The following is a 14,814-nucleotide window of genomic DNA, read 5'->3' as shown; positions in this document are numbered from 1 at the left end:
ACGCGTGGCTCCCACGCGCGTTTCCAGGCGCACTTTTCAGGCTCTGCCCGTACCTCGGGAGGCGCGACGCGGGCGGCCGGGGGAAGCCGGGATTTTCCCCGGCCATGTCTGCCCGGGGGACACCCGCCCGCCGCCACCTCCGCGCGGCTCCGTGTCGCGGGTTCCCCTCGCCGAGCCCCGCCAGGCGCTTCCCCCGCCGGGGACATCGCGTTGGGCGGCCCCGCCGCCCGCTGACCGGGGCATCACCCCTGCCGTTCCCGTCCCCTGCCCGCCGCTCCGGGGAGGGCGCGGGGGGCCGGGGGGACCCGCCGGCTTCTGGGACTTGTAGTGCGGGCTGCGGCCGCCGCTTCTCGCCCGGCCCGGCCCGGGACTACGGTGCCCACATGGCCTTGCGCCCCGGCGCATGAGCGCTCGGGCGCTGTAGCGCATCTATTATACTGCCTTGCCGAGGATAAAAAGAAGAGCAACTGGAGGGACTGTAAGGCAAACGTTGCTGGAGCTGCCTGGGCAAAGTAATCTATTTAATCTTTCCCTTTATTTGTTAGATGCTTGGGTGTGCATTGCTAGCACTGGGCCATGGTTTCTGGAGGGAGGGAGGCCGGGGAAGAAGGGGGAGGAAAGCAAAACCCACTTGGGAAAGGCCAATGCTGAATTTTTTTTTTATTTTTTTTTTCCCCTCCTCTCTTCTGCTCCTTCTTGTTGCGAGAGCCCCGCGTCGCTCCCCGCGGCCCCGCAGCCTTTGTGCGCCGCCACAATTGTAACAAAGCGCGGCGGGGCTGGCTGCAGCCTGGCCATTGATTTCCTCCCGGCCCCGCCGCTCCTGCCCACCCTTTTCTTCTTCTTCTTCTGCCGCTTCTTCTCCATCTTCTGCTCCCCCTCCCCTTCTCGCCGAGCGCCCGAAGACGCCCCGGCCGGCCGCAGCCGCGGCCCCGCCGAGCCCCGCGCCCCAACGCAGGACGGGCTTGCTTTCTTTCTTTCTCTTCTCTTTTTTTTTTTTTTTTTTTGGTTTTTCTTCTTCTTCCCCCTCTCTCGCTCGCTTTCCCTCGCTCGCTCTCTCTGCCCGCCATCTTTTGAAGGGGAAAATTAGGGGCGAAGAAAAGGAGGGCTGCAGGCGCTCTTGAAAACAAGGAAAAAAGAAAGAGGAAAAAAAATAGGGAGGGAAGAGAAGGAGGGAAAAAAAAAAAAAAGAAAATTTAAAAAATAGCGCGGAGAAAGGGGGGGACTAGGCAGCCTCCAGCCCCCGGTGCCGGCGGTGCGCGGGTCCCGGGCTCTGCGTTTGTGTCGGGCGCGGAGCGGAGCCCGGGGCGGCCCCAGCCCTGGGCCAGCGCCCGCCTGCTCCGGCCATTTCCCCGCTGGCTTGGGAGCTGGAAAAAGGTCTGAGCAGGCGGCGGATGATGGGCTGGAAAGTGCGCGTTTCGCGTGTTGTCCGTGTCCGCATGCATTTGTTTGTGTATATGTGTGTGTGTGTGTGTACCCAGCTGCTCCGCTCGTGTAAATATCCGGTGTTTACCAAACTTTTGCAAATAAATGGAAACCCAAGGGTTCGCTGCCTAAACTTGATATGCTTTCTAGGTGTAAAAAGAAACGCAGATCGCAGATTTATATATAGAAGTGTCACGCTTTAAATAATGCTACCGATAATAAAATGTAAAACTTCAAAACTCAGCCGTCCTTCTCCTCCGTTTATACTTCTTGTTTGGGTTTGGCACCTCCCTGGGCGCTGGGGATAGAGCATTATTTGTAGCCTGCTTGGTTTCACTTTCAAACAAAGCTGTAGTGTTCAGGTCGCGGGTCTGTGTGCGTCTTTACTTGGTTGGGTCTCGCAGGGTGTCAGTTCAGAACGTGTTTTCCTCCACAATTGACTTTTGACAACGTGGAGAATGTGTTCTGTCAGGTTCGGGATAAATATTCTGTGACAGTCCCAGAGTGTGGATGTTCCTTTCTGTTGATTTCTTCAGGAGCCAAAAGTTACTAAAATAAACTTGTTTGGATGAGCAAATGTGATGGCTTCGCTAATATTTCAAACTTTTATATGTAGGTCTTGGCTTGTTTTTTTTTTCTTTTGTTACATCTCAAGTTCCCTGACACTGGTAAATAATAGCAGGTTAGGAGCTGACATAATTAGCAAAGCACACCTGCTGTTCCTTGCTGGGAATAGAGAAGCACGTTTTTAATATGCTTATTAATTTTTTTAATGTGTACAGTGTGAGTGTGCTGGGGGGTGTGTCTACATGAAACTGGAAGTTTAGTTTTAAAGCTGAAACTGTTGTCTTTAATTCACACAGTGCTAAGCCAAGGTATTAGAGGGGACTTGGTGACTACCATATGTGCTGCAGGATCTGGGTGACAAGTGCAGAATAAATATGCATCGATCAAAACAAACAAGAAGTCCCCAAAGCAGTCTGGTTGCTTTACAAGCAGAAAAAGCCATGATCTGTATTGCTTACAACTCCCTAACTGCTTGAGTGTGCTGTGAATGCAGGTCCTGCCTCCTGATCTGCAGATCACAGCACTGGCAGACTCCTGGCTGTCTCATTTTTTTAATACAGAAGTTTGGGGAGTTTTTAATAATACCCTGGTAGGCTCCTGCTGAAACAGAGTAACTCCAGACCTCAAAGCCTTCCTTTTTGGAAAGAAGAAATGCTAGGATTGTGTATTTCTTTCTCTTTAGTCTGCACTGGATAAAAATATTCATGCTTATTTAGTGTTTTGAGACAATGTTTAATAAAAGGGTTGGGCAGGGGGTAACAGTCTTATACAATCTTTAGCATAAGCTTGATTGCAATATTGTCTCTTCAGTGCTGAGACAGTAGCTATTGCAGTGAAAGGCTTTTTAGTTGTAGTGACCTATGCATGCAGAGTTTAAATTAAGAAAGAATGCACGTGCAATGTGAAGTGTCTGAGGGGTGTTTTCAAAGCTGACTCTGGAGTGTTTGTTCTGTTATCTTCAAATAAAAACTAAGCTTCTAGAAATAAAACAGGTTTCATATAAGCACCAAAGTGCTTACAAAAACTTTAGTTCTTGTCATTTAATAAGTATTTAGAGGAAAAGCATGTTACTGAGTTCCAGCTCAGTAAGCGTGCTGGGCAGCCTTGCCCTTGCACTGTCTTGAAAGAAGGCTGATTCTGTTATTAGTCAGTGTCTGCAAATGCAAATGTTTCTGTGGGCTTCATAGCTGCTTGTGTCTTTGCACTGCTGTATGCAGTGACAGAAATCACAGTTCTTAATAATCTTGCAAAAGGCCTCTGCTGAGTTAAGAACTGTGTATTTAAAACCCATCTCTTAAGATGGAGCAAGTCTAATGGACGTTTTTGGTATCCTCGAACCTCACTTGCAGGCCAGGGGTGCCTGCCTGACCTGAGGGTCTCTCCCTGTGAGGCTGAAGGCAGTGCACACGCTGGGCTGGGGCTTCCCAGAGTTTTCTCAGGCCCATCTTTTACCTGCTGCATGTTCTGAATGATGCTGTTTAATATTTACCATTTCCCTTGGAGGGGAGGCACTTGTGCAGTGGGGTGTGGGTTTCCAGCCAAGCCCTGCTGCACTCCTAGAATCTCACTCCTCCTCGCAGGAGTAATCTGGGAGCCTGATCTCTCTTGTTGACAGCACAAACAACTTGGGAGTCAAATCCCTCTCCTCGGCAGCAGCTGAGTGATGTACTGAGGTCTCATATTTCAAAGGCTTAATTACTTTTACAAAATATATTACTCTGTCTTATTTGGTAAGCTATCAGGTGCTTTCAGCGCAGGCAGAACTACACTTTGCTAAATAAATGAACAGAGAGTGTTTTGCATCTCAGTGTTGTTGATTGTTTCTCTTTAATCCTGGTTGCTCCTTCTTTGCTAATTTGCAAAATTCATTAATCCTCAGTGGGCTTCCCAATCATTACCATGAGCCATATGTTTTGTTTTGTGCGTGGTGTTGGTTTTTTTATTTGGTTTTGTTTTTTATTTCAATTTGCCACATTGTTCTTTAGTAGTAGCCCAGAACCCTGTTGCAAGCAGTGGAGTTGTGGGAGTTGGGAGGGAGCCATTGTGTGCTGTGCTCAGTGAGCTGTCAGGACATTTTGGAAGGGTCTGTGCATCTCCAGCTTTTCATTCCGCTGGATCTTACTGCGACATCAGGGTTGTTTTGTCAATCGTTAGTGCTTGTTGGAGGTGAAAAACTTTCTGTGGCACACTAACTCTTTAACCCACTTGTTGCTAAAGCCAGTGTTGGAAGGATGTAAATTCTTCTGGAGAGCAGTGCAGAAATTCTCTGTAATGTGCTGTGTTTTCTAGTAGTCCTTTTCCCTTCTTGATTAGATGCTGACTGAAGAAACTATTCACCTCTCTTTTGGGTTCTTTATGCACCTTTCCAGGCCTTGGTCCCTTTTCAGCAGATGTTGTCATATTTGGAAGGGTTTCAGAAGCGTGGATGACCTGGTCAGAGGAGTTTGCTTTTCTGCTTTCCTGGGAGCAGGGTTTTCTCCTCTCCACCAACATTGCAACAGGTGTAGCAAAAACAATCTGAGGTGAAATTTCTGTGCTTGAGGGACTAGTTTGGAAGAAATTTCCCTGTCTGCACTGATCCCATTTACTGTCAAACCTTGAGATTTAGACTTGGATGTGATTGACACTGGTCTGCTTTGGGAATAATCCTGTTTGCTCCTGCCTTTCCTTTAAAGAGAGAGAAGCAGGGGCAGGAAGGGATTGCTGTTCCACTCTTAAAGTTTACACTTGGAGAGCTTTCCTGACACAGCTGCACTGACGGCCATGCAGAGCATGCACTGGCACAGAGGTGCAGGCTGAGGTGTTCTTCATTGTGACTGACTCTCCTGCAGTAACCAAACCCTGCTTGGGTTGAAGAGAATGCACATTTCTCCTGCTGTACTTCGTCTTTTCAGCTGCTCAGCTCATCCTTGTATAACATCACAGAGAGTGCCTGGTTGGGGATCTCCCTTTCTCAAAACCCTTCGATGTGGCCATGCTGAGATAAATCTGTTTTCTAAAACTGCCCTGGTCCATTGGCTTGGCTATAAGCGAGTGCAGAGTTTGCAGTCCAGAGCTTTTTGCTGGGAGAGGCTGTAGGATGTAGCTGCCTTTTTGCTTACCAAGGCTGGTTTAGGAACTGTGTTGTGCTGTGAGCTGTAGTGAAAGTGGTAAACGGAGCATGTGTGTAAGAATTGTCTGAGTTTAGTGGAGAATGCTGTTCCTTCCTGGAAAGCACTGCTTTTTGCTGTTCCTTCCTGGAAAGCACTGCTTTTTACAGCTTTTCTGTTGCTGCTACAGTCATGCTCAGGGTCTGTGAAATAATGTTGAAGTGCAGCACTTCAGTGAAGAGAGAGGGAATGTTCCTCTGAGTTTCCCCTGGAGTAAGTGCTTGCCTGAGTGAGTGGGAGTATTATGGATCAGCCAGTGTGCTGAAAGTGTATTCCTTTCCTGGGCAGGAACAAGCCACATGGGAATCAATTGGGATACTTGTGTCCACACTGTCATGGTCGTATTTCCTTGGACTTGAGCTTCATCCATATGCAGGAGCTCTGAGCAGCTTAGGGCTTGTGTGCTCTAAGCTGTGGGTGCTCTCAGCAGGAGCTGTGCTGGGGAGGCTGTGTCCTTCTGTCCATCTGCCCTCAGCACTGTTCCGGGGGGTCTGAGGCAGTAGGAAGCACCTTCCCCCCTTTTCCTGAATCAGCAGCCTCTGCTCCCTGCATAGGTAATAAACTTTAAGATCCAAATTTTTCTTTTTTTTTTTTTTGCAGACCATTTGGGGATTTAATTCAAGCTCAGAAACTGCTTTGATGCTCTCTAAGGGAGCGACAGCAGCTTAACTACCACAGTTTGTTCACACCTCAGCTGACCTGGAACTTCCTTGCATAGCTGAGCAAGTTTATGGATGTACCCAACCTTAGCAAAATCACTTTTCATCGGAAGTAGTAGAGCCCATAGAGCCTTTTGTACTTGTGTGGCTGTGTTTGCTTTAAGTTAACACACGGAGTTATTCCGGGACAATGTGCTTGTTCAAACACAGGGCACTTCAATTGCTTTGGAAACAGATAAAGCCAAACTGGTGGGAGTGTGCACAGGGGATGAGTGGTGGTCTTAAATGGGAGGGTGCCTGGTGTAACAAGTGGCTGCTCTGCCTGCAGAGCTGCAGTAATTCCCTTGGTGTGTGGGGGCTCTTACCCTGCCCCATTAGCAGCTCTAACGTTACTGTGGCTCAGCTAACAAGCAGTATATTTATGTCATGGTAATTCAATCCCTTTCATTTCATCCTTCATCCCCTTAAACTGACTTGATTGTCGTGTATTGATTTTAGGTGGACTTTGCATGGGAAAGGTGCAGTGCTGTAGTTGTAAACCCAGAGCATGATTTAAACCAGTGGCAGCTCATCCATTTTTACTACACTTGTAATGCTGTTTGTCCTGAAATGAATCTGTTCTGTTTCAAAATAGTAACTTTAATCATTTAAATACATAAAAACAGATTTAAAAGTTAAGTGGGAGAAAGTGTTGGAGCACAAGAAGTGTACAGGGGTGGTTGTTGATGAAGATATTTTCTCTAATGAATCACTTTGGTTCTGCTCTGTACAGTGAAATGCTTCAAACAAGTTAACAGATGGATCTGGGTCTGTTTATTAGAAGTCTGTCGATGTTTGCATGGAGCTGCCCCTAAGGAGAACATCTGTAGCACTTGTAAATCATATTAATAATGCTGATATATGGCCTTGCAGAACTGGTGGTGTAAGGAAGAACTGCAGTATAGGTTCTTAGCTCCACAGAGCAGGAAACAACCCTTTAAATAGGTAATAGAGAGGAATTAAGGGCTATTTCCAGGGGTTCTGTATTTTATACTTTGCTCAGAGTACTTTTTGTACTTAGTTTTGTAAAGAGGAGGTGATCTTCCTGTTTCTGTAGCCTCTTAAACTCAGCTGGAAGTGGAATTTGACTGTATCTAACCCCCCTCCCTAATAGGTGCCACTAAAGACCTTTTGGGTGTTGTGGCTTATCTTTTAGAAACGTTTTTAAAGAGTGCTGCAGTGTGGGCAAAGGGATAAAGCAGATGGCAGTTTTAGCTTTGCACTTTCTTCCAATTACAAGAAGGATTGTACTTAGTCAAGAAGTTGTTTCCAGAAACCCCCGTGATGGTATTTAAACACTCTGTAAATACAAGTTCCTTTGTGTTCTTGAGTCTTTTTTTTCCCTTTCTTGAAAATCAGTGCAACCCTAACGCTGAGAAGGGGTTAATCTATAAATGCGTGGGAAAAGGCTAATGACTTTAATTGCAGATGGCAATGGAAATATTGATATTCCCATTTTCCAAGTGGGGGATAACCAGCCTGCAGCCTGGGGTGTCAGACCTGTCAGCAGGCTGGCTTGTAGCAGGAGTTTTTATAATTCTGTGCAGGTACAGCAGATGCTCAGAGATGCTCTGCCCAGCAGGGAAGTAGTTGAGCTCTTGTGGCTTTTTCTTTTCCTTTTTTTTAGACTTTTCTTCAAAAAGCTTTCAGTCCAATAATCTCTTTTTTTGGAAATCAAAGTGCAGAGAAAGAAGCAATCATGACAAAACCTGTTGTGGAAAGGCTCTGTGTCCTTTATTCACTGTATGCTGAATCAAACAGAGTGAGTTTGAGGCTTTTCCTTATGCTCTAAAAGTACACAGAGCACCATATGCTGATTAAAAAGAGGAAGGGCTGACTTTTTCAGGACTCAGATGTTTAACTGTGTGCATCACATCCTTTAAAAAGCAGAAAATGAGGGTGTAGATGTAAAATAATCCCATTAGGAGTTCTGGACCCTGTATGGGTGTTGCCACATTCTGCTTTACTGGCTGTACCTAAATGCTGCTGCTGTGCATGCATCAGCTGAAACTTGGGACAGGGCCACAGTGTGTGTGGGTTTTCTTGTTCTCATTTCAGTTAGTTTGGTTTGTTTTTAATCATGTATCTAAAATACAGTGTGTTGACTGAAATTGGCAGAATGGTTTGCTGGAGTCACAGGATGAATGGTCAGAGTGTCACTATTGGAGAAGGGAGGCTGTAAAGGAATAGGGGAAATATGGGAAATCAGATAAGGAGGCAGAGCCTTGAAGGAGATGGGTTATGATGCTTTAGCCTGTAGTTCAGAAAAGTAGTCTGGGTGTGATCCAGCATTTAACAGCAGCCTGTGGTCAATCACATTTTTAAACTGCATGAAACAGGGACTTTCACTTCTGTCTCCTCACTCTATTCATCCCTCCTTTCTCTCGCTGACTTTCTCTATGTCTTGTTTTCTCCCAGAGGGGGTAGGTTAGCTGCCTGTTTCCTCTTGCACTTTATCTGTTTGGTAGTGTTTATATCTGTTTCTATCCACCAATTTTGTTTCCTGAGGAATACAAGCAGAAGCAGCCCCAGGCTGACTTCTACTGGAGCCACTGAGTATCAGGTTAAGACTATTCAGCATTATCATCCAGTTCTGAAATGAATAACAGCCTCAGCCTGCTGCTTGGCACTGGGGTGGTGTGTCCAGGATGGACCTGTTGCTCCTGCACTTTTAGCTGGCTGGTTTCTTCTTAACAGCTCTCAGCAAGTGGGATTTTTCTTTTGCTTCTTTTGCATTTTCTGATGGCTGGATGGATTTCTGATGGCAAACAGGAATTCAGAGATTCCCTGCCACAGAGATCTGTTACAAGCAAGTTCAAGCTGGAGGAACATCAGTTGGTCCCACAGTTTGTCTCCCACTTTCAGAGCAGTTGGTGATGCTGATGTGAAGGATGCTTAGAAAGGTTCAAACCCAGGTGAGGAAATGGATTTGTAGTTCTGGTTGTCCTTGAAGTATGGATTTGAATGGAAAACCAGAGGTGAGTAGAAGAGTGGATTCTGTCCCTCTGTGAAGCTTAAAGTGATAGTAATTCCAGAAACAGAGAGAGGTGGAATAACAAAGAAGGCATCCAGCAGACAGCATTTGTGCCAGTTCTGAATTTGCAGAATTGGCCAGCCTGCAGAAGTTGTGACTGAGTCTGTGGAGTCTTTTGCTGTGCCCATCAGCAAGCCTTGAATTTGGGGTCACCAAAAGTTTTCCACTCCTTGGCCAACTTTCATGTAAACATGGAGATATCTCTTCTTGATTAGGTTGCAATTTCTTTTTGTACTGTTTTAGGAAATGCTATGGCAGAGGGCAGGATCTCCATGTTCCTGCACCCCTTGCCCTTGTGCAGTGGGATTTCTCTTGCTGGGATCCTGTTCTGCTGCAGGGCTGGGTGGCACTGACACCCTCAGCTCTCCCAGCTATTGTGACTGAGACAGTGGCAGCACCCACACATCTGAGCAGCCTGACAGGAGTCTTCAGCCCCTGATATGCAGCACTGAACCTCCCTTGTCATTTTACCTCTCTCTAACAGCTGGAAAAGGAATTGACTCAGGTAGAGAAACCACAAAGTGTGCAGAGCTTAAGTTTGTTCCTGCCTGTGTTTAAATCTTCCTTAGAAAGAGGTTTATCTTGATTGACCAATTAGTTGTATCTTGCAGGTGATAAGTCTACAAAACCCTCTGTGGTGAGGTGCTGAGCCAGAGTTCATGCAGCTGAGTGAGAGGGGAAAGCTGCTGAGCACTTTGCAGGATCAGGCTTGAAGTGGTTCCTGAATCCCAGAGGACTGGGCTGCTGGCTTTGTTGTGGTTTGCACTGCACTTCCAGTGTGCCCTCAGCCACACTCCTGCCTCCCTGAGCTCTCCTGCCCCTCATCCTGCTCCTGACATGAGAGCATGGATGGTATGTGGCCACGTGCCAGCACCTTCCCAGTGCTTCCTTTTTGCCTCATGTCCCAGGCTGCAGGGCTGCTGCTGCATGGGGGCTTTTGGGGGGCTGCAGTCACCCCTACAGGTGTTAGGGGTTGCCAAATAAGTGTGCAGTGCACTGGGTAGGAGAGAAAATCTGCTCCAAGGAGGATCTTTCCCCTGTAAATTTTGGCTGTCTGGTTTCTCCGTGGCTCTTCCCCCCATTAGGTGCTGTGGGTTCAGCCCTGTGGGTCACACAAGGTAATTCCATTTCATCTCCACCTTTCCCCTCTGGGGGAAAAATGGCACGAGCAGAGTCTGCCCAGACATGTTGTTATCCCAAACACTTCACTTGCCATGCCAAATCTCTTATGTAAAAGCCCAGCAGTTTTTTTTCCATTGCCATAAAGGTGTAATTTGTGTATCTTGTGAGAGGCACAACCACCAGCATTTTCCTGTTAAGCACCTACCCATTCCCATCCTGCTGATTTGGATGTGCAAGCCACCAGCTACTCTAAGTACTCTGGAACCTGTTCATAGATCTTATTTATTACAGCTAAACATTAAGTTAACTTTTTCATGATAGGCCACCCAGTTAATTTGCTGAAGTACCTCCTGGCTGATTTTTTGCAAGTGCAGTTTGGCTTATCTGAGTCCAGACCTTACTGCAGTCAGGTCTCAAAGCTGGCTGAGCTCCTTCAGTCAGGAATCCAACTCAGAGTAAGCTGTGTAACCACTCACTTTTCCTTCCTCCTGTAGCCTTTCTAACAAAACCCTGTAACTCAGGAGCTTGCACAAAACCAACATAGTTGGAATTTGCCTCTGTGTTTTCTACAAAAAGCAGGGCAGGAAGAGATGTCCAGAGGTCATTCTGTCCTCCCCAATGCAAAGGAAGGTCAACCATGCCTAATTCATTACTGACATTGGTCACTTAAAACTATTCTCAAAGCCAAATTCAAAGCTATGAAAATGAACTTGGTTTAGTGTTAAACATCACTCCCTGCACTTGAAACTGCAGCCTTTAGAAATCAGTTGAGCCCCATTTGATTTGTGTGTGACATGCAGCTAAATTCCTGCTCAGACTTGATCAGAAGGTGCTTCCTGTGGCATTAGTGACTTGAGGGAGAGAAATACTCAAATTATAAGAAAGTCCATCACTTTATTTGAGGTGCCTAACAGTGTTTATAACTCTCCAGCACTTTTATTAGAGTGACTTTTGGCTGCCCCTGGGTTTGAAGGCATCTCATCAAGAGATCTTACAGCAGCCTGATTTGCAGGGAGCACTGAGTAGGCATCTAAACTGAAGGCCCCTGAACTTACCATTTACTCCTGGCTGATTTCTACCTACTGGTCAGGAACACACAGGCTCCTTACTGAGGAAACACCTGCTCTTATAATAGCCAAGGAGAGACCAAGGGTAGGAAAGCCATCTGCATAATCTAATGAGCATTAAACCAACCAAGTCAAAAGCCAAGGAACTGACTTAATCTGCTGTGATCTTTTCCCCTCCCTCTTGCAGAGGTGAGCTCAGGACACAGTTGCATCTCCCAGTCTCAGGATGTTATTAGGGCGGTGCTCAAAATAATATGCACGAAAAGCAAATCTGTGAAGTGTGGAATTAATGATTTGGGAGACAGCAATGAGGGCTGAATGGACTTTCAGAGTGCTGCAGTGTGCCATAGGGGCACTGCAAGCCAAATTCCCAGCTCCTGCAGAGAAGCAAAGTGTAAATCCCAGTGTCTTGAGGGGGTGGCATGTTGTGTGTAGTGTGTCTGTCTGCCAGGGCAGGGTTGGCTGATAAAGCAACTCATCTGTCCTCAAGTCTTGCTCTCAAATTGCACATCCCTTGTGTTTGAAGACACCATCCCTGCTGACATGTTAGTAGGTACTGAAAGCTGCTTGAAGTTCAGTTCCTCTATGGGGTGGGAAGGGAATGCAAAGGAGGAGGAAAAAGAGGCATCCACAAGTTTTGTTTCCTTCTGAGGAGACTGATATAGCCCTTAATTTCTACAGGCATAGAATGAAATGGGTACAACCCTCGTTAATAACCTTACCTGTCTTTGTATTGAGGTTTAGTAGTGCTAAACCTTCCTGCAGAGAAAGTCTGGGCAAGATGACCAAGGCTGGGCTGCTTCTCTGACATGGACAGTGGCACATGGTGGCAAATCTGACCAAACTTCCAACTGCTGGGGAAAAAGAGACTGAGAATCTGCTTTGGAGCCAATGTGGGGGAGCAATGCTTGGAGCAGCAGCTTGGAGGACAGTGCTCTGATTGCCCTGCTGGCAAATTTTGGGTCTGGCTACTGACTGGGGGGCTCTGGGCAAGTCATCTCACCGTGGTGTGTAAAGTGTGAGTTGTGAGCAGCAGCCCTTTGAGGAATGAACAAAGTCTTTGTGTGTGCAGAGTGTGAACTGCTAAGGGACCTTGGTCTCTGCCCAGCCTCTGTGTGCTACTGTAATGTAAATAAAAATGTGCAGATAACAACGAGGTCAAGGAACATCTCTCAAACTCGATAATTTTCCCTGATGGGATGATTTATGTGGCTGTTTCTTCGCCGAGCTGGAATTCTGCCAGTTTTTGATCAATGTTCAAGTAACCACACAGAAATACTATACCAAGGATGGGGAAAACCAAGGAGTTGTTGGGCTGCCAGGCTGCCATAAAGTTTGCTGTAAGTTTGCAATCAAAACAAACCCCATCGGGTCCTGCGCAGGGGCAAAGCATCCGTTACATGCTGGGCACTGCCAAAGGAAGTGGCAGAGCCGTTGGCTGGAACAGCAGGAGAGCTGGCACACTGCACACTTCATGGGCTTCAGAGCTGCTTTTAAAATAGTCCCCACCACTGCAGACAGGAAAATGTTATCCTGCTAGTGTAGGGAATTATTTACATGTTTTCTCCATGCCAGCTGTCTCTGCTGACTGACCCTGTGCGAGGGACTCAATGGAAGAAAGGTGGTTTTTTAAAAGAAAAATTCCATCCAACCTAGCTGGGTTTTTGGATGCCTGGTTTGCCACACAGAGGTTGCAACTTAGCAGGAAAAGACTTAAACTCCAGGACTTGAAACCTCCTTTCTTTGAGGTTTTGAGTTTTGCTTTTAATTACTATCTCAGATTGAATAAGAAGGAGAAGCAGTGTTCACTCTTTGTGTATGACAGCACTTTAGGGTGCATTTTAAACTTGCAATATCAAAACCACTTGTGCAGACAGAGAAATCAAGAATAGCTCCTGCTACTTGAACATTATAGGCCTGAGGAGCAGGATAAGTAGTGATTTAAAAATTAAAATTTAAGGAGTTATTACTGCAGGGCTAAAAGAAGTCTCACCTTAGCCCCTCACTGGAAGGTGCACATGGTGTCTGGTTTTGGCAGTCTTCACTCCAGGCTTGTACAGTTCCTTGTAAAGTGATGTCCTGAGTCACTGTCCCTAACAGTTGAAATAGTGATTGATACCAGTGCAGTTTCAGAGGGTGATGGAGTGCTTAGACAAGAGCTGTGTAGTTCAAATTCTACCTATAATTATGAGATAGTTTGTAGAAGCTTACTTAATTTTTGTCTATGGGTCTACTAAAGTGTCCTCTTGGGAGATTTGTGTGGTAATTTGGGATGTCAAATGGTCAGGGCTCTCACTTCCCTCCCTTAATAAATGATGTTTCACATGGACTAGATTTCTCACGGATTAATTTATCTTTAATTCAAAGTCATTGCCTTTTGGACATTTTCAAAGCATTTTTACCCTAATCTTCCAGATTCCTCATAGTCCTGCTTTTTACATTTATAAAAATGATACCATTTTGAGGTTTTTAAGGTAAAGGAATGGCTATAGAAGCGAATTCTTAGTTTTAAAAATTACAAAGTGATCCAGTATAGAAGCAGCTTCCCCAGCAAATGGTGAGGCAGCTGCTGGACCAAGGGTTAAAGGTACAGTGAGGCACATTAAAGCTTTATTTATGGCAGGACAGTACTTCCAGTGCTGCCAGATAGTCCAGGTAGCTATTTCTGTCTTCTGCAGGATCCAGCAGTTCAATGCCAGTGCTGCTGGCAGGTTTGGAGCCACTTTTGGGTGTAAAAACCAGTGTGTTGGAGCGTGGAAGTTAAAGAGGAGCAGGGAACTGACCAAGTTGGCTATCATGGTTCTGCCCCTCCTTGTTTTGGTAATGCTCTTAATTAAAATCCTTTCTGAGTTGTGTCACTGATGACTGTTCCATCCTTTTATGTGGACTGTACAAGCCTTGTTTAAGCTTGAGGATCAAAATGGCCCTGTGGGGAGGCAGTGCCTGTGCCAGAGAGTTTTCTCTGCTGGGTGGGGACAGAAAGGAGCTCCCACTATCTCCATGGCACAGATGAGGAGCTGTGGGGTGAAGATACTGAAAGCCTTGGCTAAGGTCAAGGAGAAAAAGACTGAGAGGTAGGAGCTATGGATCTGTGGTTTGTTGAATTACAGTTCTGGGATTTAATACAAATTAATTAAAAATCCTTATCAAATTGGAGTTTGAGTTGTTGGACATGAGGAAATTGAAATGAAAAGAGACTCATATTTAGCCTCAGGTTATTTAAAGGGAAGACTTAAGTTACACTTCATAGTTTCAAACTTGTGACCCAAATGCTCTCTAGCAGTAGGAATTGCTCTCTGTGGGTGTTTTATTTCCCCTCAATCCTTGCACTGGATTCAGTTTGTTAATCAAGAAGACAGCAAACAAAATGCTTCAGTGGTGGTCACCAGGGACCTGCAGCCAGCCTTGCATTCTCTGGGATGATGGATGTTGCTCAGAAACCTGAATCCATGCAGGGAGCTCCCCAGAAGGAGACTGAGTGAAACTTCCTAATTATCCTTTTTTTGTTGTTTTTAATTCTTTGTCTATTTACCCCCCTCGATCTGAAGTCGGAATTTTGCAATATTTCCGCTGCTGCTTTGACTTGATGGAACACTGGGATAAAATCTTTCCCCAGTTTCTTCTAAATCTGAAATCCCAAGTAGCATTCTAGTTACAAAATTCCTTGTCCAGAGGATGCCAGCACCCCTTTTGGCTGCTTGCTGATCACCCTGCCTGCCACCAGCAGCATGAGCACATGAGAAACCAATCCTTTT

General features: G+C 46.0%; 1 protein-coding gene across 1 annotated transcript in view; it reads left to right on the top strand.

Moving 5' to 3' along the window:
- Nucleotides 1-445: 445 nt before the first annotated feature.
- Nucleotides 446-14,814, top strand: part of BRD3 (bromodomain containing 3) — a 36,267-nt gene continuing 21,898 nt past the window's right edge. Inside the window, exon 1 of the mRNA XM_084219894.1 lies at nucleotides 446-512. The gene's annotated coding sequence lies outside the window, so the exon portion shown is untranslated. The remainder of the gene's footprint in view (nucleotides 513-14,814) is intronic.

The sequence above is a fragment of the Fringilla coelebs genome (genome assembly GCF_963513975.1).
Source record: "Fringilla coelebs genome assembly, chromosome: 21".
NCBI classification, from domain to species: domain Eukaryota; kingdom Metazoa; phylum Chordata; class Aves; order Passeriformes; family Fringillidae; genus Fringilla; species Fringilla coelebs.
Note: the sequence above shows the minus strand (reverse complement) of the source record. Positions and strands in the feature narration are given on the sequence as shown.